General features: G+C 40.0%; 1 long non-coding RNA gene across 1 annotated transcript; it reads left to right on the top strand.

The window, feature by feature from the left end:
* Positions 1–1,132: 1,132 nt before the first annotated feature.
* On the top strand, positions 1,133–4,939 carry LOC123093301 (uncharacterized). The gene is made up of 3 exons (XR_006445237.1): positions 1,133–1,469; positions 2,704–3,142; positions 4,456–4,939. It is a non-coding gene; the product is annotated as an uncharacterized lncRNA (long non-coding RNA).
* Positions 4,940–10,937: the final 5,998 nt, after the last annotated feature.

Genomic DNA, 10,937 nt, shown 5'->3' with positions numbered 1-10,937 from the left:
CCGTGATCTCATCCTGGACTCCAAACAACCTTCAGTACATCAAATCACATAAACACATAATACCAATTGTCATCGAACATTAAGTGTGCGGACCATATAGGTTCGAGAACTATGTAGACATGACCGAGAAACGTCTTTGGTCAATAACCAATAGTGGAACCTGGATGCTCATATTGGTTCCTACATATTCTACGAAGATCTTTATAGGTCAAACCGCATAACAACATACATTGTTCCCTTTGTCATCGGTATGTTACTTGCCCGAGATTCGATCGTCGGTATCATCATACCTAGTTCAATCTCTTTATCGGCAAGTCTCTTTACTCGTTCTGTAATACTTCATCCCGAAACTAACTCATTAGTTACAATGCTTACAAGGCTTATAGTGATGATTATTACCGAGAGGGCCCAGAGATACCTCTCCGAAACACGGAGTGACAAATCCTAATCTCGATCTATGCCAACCCAACAAGCACCTTCGGAGACACCTGTAGAGCACCTTTATAATCACGCAATTACGTTGTGAGGTTTGGGAGCACACAAAGTGTTCCTCCGGTATTCGGGAGTTGCATAATCTCATAGTCCGAGGAACATGTATAAGTCATGAAGAGAGCAGTAGCAATGAAACTGTAATGATCATAATGCTAAGCTAACGGATGGGTCATGTCCATCACATCATTCTCCTAATGATGTGATCCCATTCATCAAATGGCAACACATGTCTACGGTTTAGGAAACATAACCATCTTTGATTAACAAGCTAGTCAAGTAGAGGCATACTAGGGACACTATGTTTTGTCTATGTATTCACACATGTACTAAGTTTCCGGTTAATACAATTATAGCATCTATCTATCTATCTATGCCTATACTAATTACAGACTCCCCAGAAATCACATTAATCAGTAATTAGGAGTCGTTAATCTCGTGGGACCGAATTATTATGGTGCAGATCAACCGTATAATTCTCGACCGAAGAAAAAACACCCAAAGGCCGGGCGACCTTAGTTTGGGCCCAAAATATATATAGATTACAAAGGCCAGTCGATGGAGCCTGCCTACAATGCTTTTACGGTTGTATACAAAACCATTCTATCTACTCCACGTAGCTGCCTCAAAAAAAAAATCTACTCCACGTAGCCATTCTCAAAAAAAAACTCCACGTAGCCCGCAAAACAAATCTAAAAAACAACAGCTCCACATAGCCCTCAAAACAAATCTATCTACTCCACGTCTCATACACTTCCCGTAAAATACAATGAAGCAATCGTACGCCATAGAATCTCCTGTATCTCTTCTCCCCATGAGAAACAAATCAATGCCTCTCAAACTGGAACAAACAAGTAGAGGAATTATTGGTTGAGGAACTGATCTGGTGCGCTCTCACTTGAAGCTCACAAATTGGGGCATGGATCTGGTGCATTAATCAGGAAGTTACTTCATCAAAATTATTTTTCTCTTTGGATCAGGTCCGTTTTCTCACATGGTTTTTTCAAGATTTGTTTTCTTGATTGTTCTACTGCAACTATTCCTTTTGATTTGGATTCAGATTCAAAGAAATTTGTTCTCTCCACTGATTGAATCTCGAATCTTCTCGCATACAGCTTTTGGATTCTCAATCTCTCTCACATGTTTCTAAACACCCTATAGTAGTCGTCATCGTCCACCACTGCTAATGGCCCCAACATCGCCGTTACTTATGTTGGTGATTTAGCCCGTGGAACACAATATCAGAGATGGTCGACGTAGACTGATGGATTCTTTAGTTAGCAGGCTAAATTGCAACGTAGAAAGCTCCTTATCTCTATCATGTTTGAGCGCAACTATATGCACATCTGATTAGCTTATAAATTAAATATGACATCTAAACAAACAACATCAACATCGAGGAGCCTCATGTTGATTTGAATTAATAAAAAACAAAATTTATTAAAATTAATGAATCTGACAAATTACGACAACCTTGACGACCCATTAAGCAAGAGAAGCGGATAATTGGTTTCTATAGATTTGATTGCTCGATGCCTTTATGTGATACAATTGCTTAGTGACATGCTGAAACCTGATTTGCGTTACTAAATAGTGGCTTTGTGTCTTCAGCGCCGGTTATGTTATCAATAAGATGTTGTATGATCTAGGTATATATAGAATAAGGTATCAAAGAGACATGTCAGCATGTGTCTCTTTCTTTCTTTTCATTGATAATCGACTGACATAACTGAAATTTTAATTTTCCCTTCCCTTGAATACAACAATTTGATTTCTAGCATATAAGATTAGCACCGTGGCCCGAAGTCAAGGAGATGCTCATTCATCAAGTCATCTTAAAATCCTTGAGGCATTGGTTGAATCTTCAGTATTATTAAAGAGTAATTTACTGTTATTTTGATCTCCTCAGAGACAATCATATTGTTTAAATATGATGATTGTTGTTTTTGTTAGTAATCGTATGTATCCATTCAGTTTTCTGAATTGTAGCCATAGATCATCCCGTCCGAATTGTCCATGTGTGCTAGGAAGAAAATAATCGGTTGCTGTGCTACTGGAATATTCGTATCTCTTGGTCCTTCTATAGGATTCACTTATATGATCCTTGAAAACGGGGCACGTTTAAACTATCAATTATATAACTCTGTTTCTTAGCCCATGTAGTTTTATACATTTCTTACCTGCTAGCTTTACTATTTGTACTCCTATGTTCAGGGGCTGTGATGTGTATTCTTCCTTTGGCAGTACTACACCAGGTAGCATATTTAACTGCAATATAACAATTTCCGAGAAAGCTCCAGACCTCTAGGACATCTTCGGTGGATGCTGAGCCAAGAAGAGGAAGGGTTCGAAAGGATGGAATGTTATGGCTTCCACCATTCATCATTTTCTACCGCCATGGCATGCAGCGAGGAAATGGATCCATGGAAATGTTCATGCTGGTGGATGACGGTGATGTTGAAACTCCAGATGGCGGCAGCTAGTAGGGTTTAGACAAAGGAGCATACACGCTGAATCCGTCGCCTCCACACATCAATGGAAATTTGATCCCTGTAGTTGTCGTTCATGGTGGCACTCAAGCCGTTGCTCCGTTTAACATGTTGGCCACCGATGAAGCCACAACACAACATTGAAGCACCATTGGTCCTTATTGGTATGTTTACATTAATCCCATCTTATGTTGAATCATGAGTGTAAATTGCTCACTTCTGGTCTTGCACAAAAGAAAAGAGTCAGGTCCTTGGACTCCAGGAACTTTAGCTTATATACTATGATTATTTTCTGCTCGCATATTAAGCACATTCAGAGTATTATTACTTTTGCACAGAAGAACAAAACGGCGTTGCATTTTCATTCAGTGAGAGGAGTACTAAGAACAGCACAAAGTGCTGAGCAGGGAAACATCTACCGAGCTAGACATGAGAAAAATAAAACAGTAGGATTAAATCCCCTGGACATACTTCAGCGGAACTAGGGACATGGTGAAAACTTAATATGGATATCATGTTTTTACTTGCTAATAACTGACCACTGTAGTTTCACAAATTACCAAATTGCCGACTATTGATTTGATTTGATTATTTATCCATCTAATCACAATGTTTCGCTATTAAGTTTTTTCAAGATACCAAAAGGTTGCTTTTCAGTGACTCAATTGACACTACCTTTTTCTTTCTTTTTTTGACTGAATGACAGTACCCTTTTTCTGTTAGAGTTAACCTTCAAGTTCACTATTTCTAAGTTGTTATCTTGCATATTCAACTAATAGGGGCTACTTCAATTATTCTTTTATTGAAAAGAAATACCTTAGGATATTTCATGGAAGTGTACGCGTTTTATTCATAGAGCGGCAGAAGCTTATTGTGTAATTCGATCTTCAATGTCACATTAACCTCAAGATTCTGCCGTTACTTTATTATATAAAAATTAGTTTCAGATTTACATAATGATCTGCAACATTGGTATTGATGGTAAATTTACAAAGAATTCCACGAATTAAGGTTAGACCATGTCGTTCCAATTGCTAACCAATAGGCACTAACAAATGTGTTTTACAATGTAAGGTTCACAACAATGACGTATGATATGCTCAATGCCATTAGCCATGACAAGGATCTCTAAAAACCGAAAGTCAAAGTAGATCCACACATCAGATGGAGAGCGTCAATCCTCACAAGGTTGCAAAAAATATTGTTTACTAAGATATATTACAGATGTTTTATTTGTTATGGCTATAATTAGAACAAGTACAAGCATTAGTATCTGACTAAATGTAAACTGGAACATAAATGGTAACCATTTATGTTTAAATTGTTAATCTCTCCAAGATTTTTTTTTGCGGGGAAATCTCTCCAAGATTTATTTGTCAGTAAAAGTACTTCGAGGCATTGGCGTGTCCGTGCAGACTCAAGGCAAAGGTAGAGGATGCATAGTGAATGGATAAACTAAACTGCTGTTTCTTTTTAGATGGATAAGAAGAGCTGACATTTGGATCAGGAAATTCTTCTTGAGGACGGCGCGTCGGAGGAGGTTGCAGTCTTGACGGAGACGGTGTAACACACGCAAAGGGGGACGGCCAGATGCCCGGTGATCCTGCCGGTGCTGCCATGATATTTGTGAGGAAGAACTTTGTGAGGGTTCTCATGCCGGCATCCACAAGAGCCACCGGCGCAGCCACACTCATGCCCCGCTCAGACAAACCGCAGTTGACAAGGTGGCATAATTGAATCTGCCGACAATCCTAGCAGAAATCTCTTAGTGAAGAGGATATGCACATCTCAAGTAGCCACGTTTTGACTGACTATAGAGCACAATGATTACCATATTTATTACATTCGAAGGAGTTCTAGAATTGGTCGTTGTTGAGTAGAGCAAGAAGTCAACTTATAGAGATTCAGTAAAAAAAAGATGACCAAGATGGATGGATCTCGCGAACGGATATAATGGGAAAGATGAGTGATGGATAAAAGACAGATTTAAATAAAAAATTTATCTCCCCTACCTTATAAAGATTGTGGTTTCCACATGAACAAACTAGCATTCTTTATATATGAGAGTTCCGCTAGATTAGAAATTATATGCTAAAGCCAAGTGTTTTAAGCAATATGCCACAATATTTAATAAATTAAAGAATCATTTTTGTTAATTGGAGGACATACGCAATCGATCCAAATCCATTAATATGGGAGCGACACAACACAAAATATCAATGTTGCGCCGTCCGTAGAGGTTCAAGTTTGCTCCATAATAACTATGCTAGCCCGTGCGAATGCACGGGTTCACGACTAGTGAATAATAAACATTTATTATGAAATAAGGAAATAAATAATAACTTTATTATTGCCTCTAAAGCATATTTCTTCCAGTCTCCCACTTGCACTAGAGTCAATAATCTAGATTACATAGTAATGATTCTAACACCCATGAAGCTTTGGTGCTGATCATGTTTTGCTCGTGGAAGAGGCTTGGTCAACAGGTCTGCAACATTCAGATCTGTATGTATCTTGAAAATCTCTATGTCCCCTTCCGACACTTGATGATGGATGGAATTGAAGCGTCTCTTGATGTGCTTGGTTCTCTTGTGAAATCTGGATTCCTTTGCCAAGGCAATTGCATCAGTATTGTCACAAAAGATTTTCATTGAACCCGATGCACTAGGTATGACACCTAGATCGGATATGAACCCCTTCATCCAAACTCATTCATTTGCTGCTTCTGAAGCAGCAATGTACTCCGCTTCACACGTAGATCCCGCCACGACGCTCTGCTTGGAACTGCACCAACTGACAGCTCCTCCATTCAATAAAAGTACGTATCCGGTTTGAGACTTAGAGTCATCCGGATCAGTGTCAAAGCTTGCATCGACGTAACCGTTTACGACGAGCTCTTTTTCACCTTCATAAACGAGAAACATATCCTTAGTCCTTTTCAGGTATTTCAGGATGTTCTTGACCGCTGTCCAGTGTTCCACTCCGGGATTACTTTGGTACCTCCCTTCTATGCTTATAGCAAGGCACACATCAGGTCTGGTAGAAAGCATTGCTTACATGATAGAACCTATGGCTGAAGCATAGGGAACGACTTTCATTTTCTCTCTATCTTTTGCAATGGTCGGGCATTGAGTCTGACTCAACTTCACACCTTGTAACACAGGCAAGAACCCTTTCTTTGACTGATCCATTTTGAACTTCTTCAAAACTTTATCAAGGTATGTGCTTTGTGAAAGTCCAATTAAGCGTCTTGATCTATCTCTATAGATCTTGATGCCCAATATGTAAGCAACTTCTCCGAGGTCTTTCATAGAAAAACTCTTATTCAGGTATCCCTTTATGCTATCCAGAAATTCTATATCATTTCCAATCAACAATATGTCATCCACATATAATATCAGAAATGCTACAGAGCTCCCACTCACTTTCTTGTAAATATAGGCTTCTCCAAAAGTCTGTATAAAACCATATGCTTTGATCACACTATCAAAGAATTTATTCCAACTCCGAGAGGCTTGCACCAGTCCATAAATGGATCACTGGAGCTTGCACCAGTCCATAAATGGATCACTGGAGCTTGCACACTTTGTTAGCACCCTTTGGACCGACAAAACCGTCTGGTTGCATCATATACAACTCTTCTTCCAGAAATCCATTCAAGAATGCAATTCTGACATCCATCTGCCATATTTCATAATCATAAAATGCGGCAATTGCTAACATGATTCGGATAGACTTAAGCATCGCTACGGGTGAAAAAGTCTCATCGTAGTCAACTCCTTGAACTTGTCGAAAACATTTCACAACAAGTCGAGCTTTGTAAACAGTAACATTACCGTCTGCGTTGGTCTTCTTCTTAAAGATCCATTTATTTTCTATGTCTTGCCGATCATCGGGCAAGTCCACCAAAGTCCACACTTTGTTCTCGTACATGGATCCCATATCTGATTTCATGGCCTCAAGCCATTTCATGGAATCTGGGCTCATTATCGCTTCCTCATAGTTCATAGCTTCACCATGGTCTAGTAACATGACTTCAGAACAGGATTACCGTACCACTCTGGTGCGGATCTTACTCTGGAAGACCTACGAGGTTCAGTAGTAACTTGATCTGAAGTTTCATGATCATCATCATTAACTTCCTCACTAATTGGTGTAGAAATCACTGGAACTGATTTCTGTGATGAACTACTTTTCAATAAGGTAGAAGGTACAATTACCTCATCAAGTTCTACTTTCCTCCCACTCACTTCTTTCAAGAGAAACTCCTTCTCTAGAAAGGATCCATTCTTAACAACAAAGATTTTGCCTTCGGATCTGTGATAGAAGGTGTACCCAACAGTTTCCTTTGGGTATCCTATGGAGACGCACTACTCCGATTTGGGTTTGAGCTTATCAGGTTGAATCATTTTCACATAAGCATCGCAGCCCCAAACTTTAAGAAATGACAACTTTGGTTTCTTGCCAAACCATAGTTCATAAGGCATCGCCTCAACAGATTTTGATGGTGCCCTATTTAAAGTGAATGCAGCCGTCTCTAAAGCATAACCCCAAAACGATAGCAGTAAATCAGTAAGAGACATCATAGATCGCACCATATCCAATAAAGTACGGTTACGACATTCGGACACACCATTTTACTGTGGTGTTCCAGGTGGCGTTAGTTGTGAAACTATACCATGTTGTTTCAAATGAAGACCAAACTCGTAACTCAAATATTCTCCTCCACGATAAGATTGTACAAACTTTATTTTATTGTTACGATGATTTTCCACTTCACTCTGAAATTCTTTGAAATTTTCAAATGTTTCAGACGTATGTTTCATTAAGTAGATATGACCATATCTGCTTAAATCATCTGTGAATGTAAGAAAATAACGATTCCCACCATGAACCTCAACACTCATTGGACCACATACATCGGTATGTATTATTTCCAATAAGCCAGTGGCTCATTCCATTATTACGGAGAACCGAGTTTTAGTCATCTTGCCCATAGGGCACGGTTCGCAAGCACCAAGTGATACATAATCAAGTGATTCCAAAAGTCCATCAGCATGGAGTTTCTTCATGCACTTTACACTGATATGACCCAAACGATAGTGCCACAAATAAGTTGCACTATCATTATCAACTTTGCATCTTTTGGCTTCAATATTATGAATATGTGTATCATCACTATCGAGATTCAACAAAGATAGCCCACTCATTAAGGGTGCATGACCATAAAAGATATTACTCATATAAATAGAACAACCATTATTCTCTGATTTAAATGAATAACCGTCTCGCATCAAACAAGATCCAGATATAATGTTCATGCTCAACGCTGGCACCAAATAACAATTATTCACGTCTAAAACTATTCCCGATGGTAGATGTAGAGGTAGCGTGCCGACGGTGATCACATCGACCTTGGAACCATTGCCCACACGCATCGTCGCCTTGTCCTTAGCCAATCTTCGTTTAATCCGTAGCCCCTGTTTTGAGTTGCAAATATGAGTAACAGAACCAGTATCAAATACCCAGGCGCTACTACGAGCATTAGTAAGGTACAAATCAATAGCATGTATATCAAATATACCTTTCACTTTGCCATCCTTCTTATCCGCCAAATATTTGGGGTAGTTCCGCTTCCAGTGACCAGTCCCTTTGTAGTAGAAGTACTCAGTTTCAGGCTTAGGTCAAGACTTGGGTTTCTTCTCTTGAGCAGCAACCTTTTTTCTGTTTTTCTTGAAGTCCCCCTTCGTCCCTTTGCCATTTTTCTTGAAACTAGTGGTCTTATTGACCATCAACACTTGACGCTCCTTCTTGATTTCTACCTCCACATCTTTTAGCATCACGAAGAGCTTGGGAATAGTCTTGTTTATCCCTTGCATATTATAGTTCATCACGAAGCCTTTATAGCTTGGTGGCAGTGATTGAAGAACTCTGTCAATGACACTATCATCAGGAAGATTAACTCCCAGCCGAGTCAAGTGGTTATGGTACCCAGACATTCTGACTATGTGTTCACTGACAGAACTATTCTCCTCCATTTTGCAGCTATAGAACTTGTTGGAGACTTCATATCTATCAACTCGAGCATTTGCTTGAAATATTAACTTCAACTCTTGGAACATCTCATATGCTCCATGACGTTCAAAATGTCTTTGAAGTCCCGATTCTAAGCCATAAAGCATGGCACACTGAACTATCGAGTAGTCATCAACTTTTCTCTGCCAGCCGTTCTTAACGTCATTAGTAGCATCTGCAGCAGGCCTGGCACCCAACGGTGCTTCCAGGACGTAATTCTTATGTGCATCAATGATGATAATCCTCAAGTTACGGACCCAGTCCGTGTTGTTGCTGCCATCATATTTCAAATTAGCTTTCTCTAGGAACGCATTAAAATTCAAAGGAACGGTAGCACGGGCCATTGATCTACAATAACTTAGACATGCAAAATAACTATGAGGACTAAGTTCATGATAAATTAAAGTTCAATTAATCATATTACTTAAGAACTCCCACTTAGATAGACATCCTTCTAGTCATCTAAATGATCACGTGATCCAAATCAACTAAATCATGTTCGATCATCACGTGAGACGGAGTAGTTTTCAATGGTGAACATCACTATGTTGATCATCTCTACTATATGATCCACGTTTGACCTTTCGGTCTCAGTATTCCGAGGCCATATCTGCATATGCTAGGCTCGTCAAGTTTAACCCGAGTATTCTGTGTGTGCAAAACTAGCTTGCACCCATTGCATGTGAACATAGAGCTTATCACACCCGATCATCATGTGGTGTCTCGGCACGACGAACTGTAGCAACGGTGCATACTCAGGGAGAACACTTATACCTTGAAATTCAGTAAGGGATCATCTTATAATGCTACCGTTGTACTAAGAAAAATAAGATGCATAAAAGATAAACATCACATGCAATCAAAATATGTGACATGACATGGCCATCATCATCTTGTGCTCATGATCTCCATCACCGAAGCATCGCCATGATCTCCATCGTCACCAGCGTGACACCTTGATCTCCATCGTAGCATCGTTGTCGTCTCGCCAACTATTGTTACTACGACTATCGCTACCGCTTAGTGATAAAGTAATACAATTACATGGATTGTATTGCATACAATAAAGCGACACCCATATGGCTCCTGCCAGTTGACGATAACTTTGTTACAAAACATGATCATCTCATACAACAATTTATAACACATCATGCCTTGACCATATCACATCACAACAAGCCCTGCAAAAACAAGTTAGACGTCCTCTACTTTGTTGTTGCAAGTTTTACGTGGCTGCTACGGGCTTCTAGCAAGAACCGTTCTTATCTACGCATCAAAAACCACAACGATTTTTCGTCAAGTGTGATGTTTTAACCTTCAACAAGGACCGGCCATAGTCAAACTCGATTCAATTAAAGTTCGAGAAATAGACACCTGCCAGCCACCTATGTGCAAAAGCACATCGGTAGAACCAGTCTCATGAACGCGGTCTTGTAATGTCGGTCCGGGCCGCTTCATCCACCAATACCACCAAATCAAAGTAAGACGTTGGTGGTAAGCAGTATGACTATTATCGCCCATAACTCTTTGTGTTCTACTCGTGGATATAACATCTACGCATAGACCTGGCTCGGATGCCACTATTGAGGAACGCGGTAATTTAAAAAAAATCCTACGATCACACAGGATCTATCTAGGTGATGCATAGCAATGAGAGGGGAGAGTGTGTCCACGTACCCTCATAGACCGAAAGCGGAAGCGTTTAGTTAACACGGTTGATGTAGTTGAACGTCTTCACGATCCAACCGATCAAGTACCGAACGCATGACACCTCCATGATCAGCACACGTTCAGCTCGGTGATGTCCCTCGAACTCTAGATCCAGCTGAGGCCGAGGGAGAGCTCCGTCGGCATGACGGTGTGGTGATGGTGATGATGAAGTTA

The sequence above is a fragment of the Triticum aestivum genome, chromosome 1B (assembly GCF_018294505.1).
Source record: "Triticum aestivum cultivar Chinese Spring chromosome 1B, IWGSC CS RefSeq v2.1, whole genome shotgun sequence".
NCBI classification, from domain to species: Eukaryota; Viridiplantae; Streptophyta; class Magnoliopsida; order Poales; family Poaceae; genus Triticum; species Triticum aestivum.
The sequence above is the reverse complement of the archived record's forward strand: the minus strand, read 5'-3'. Positions and strand labels throughout refer to the sequence as shown.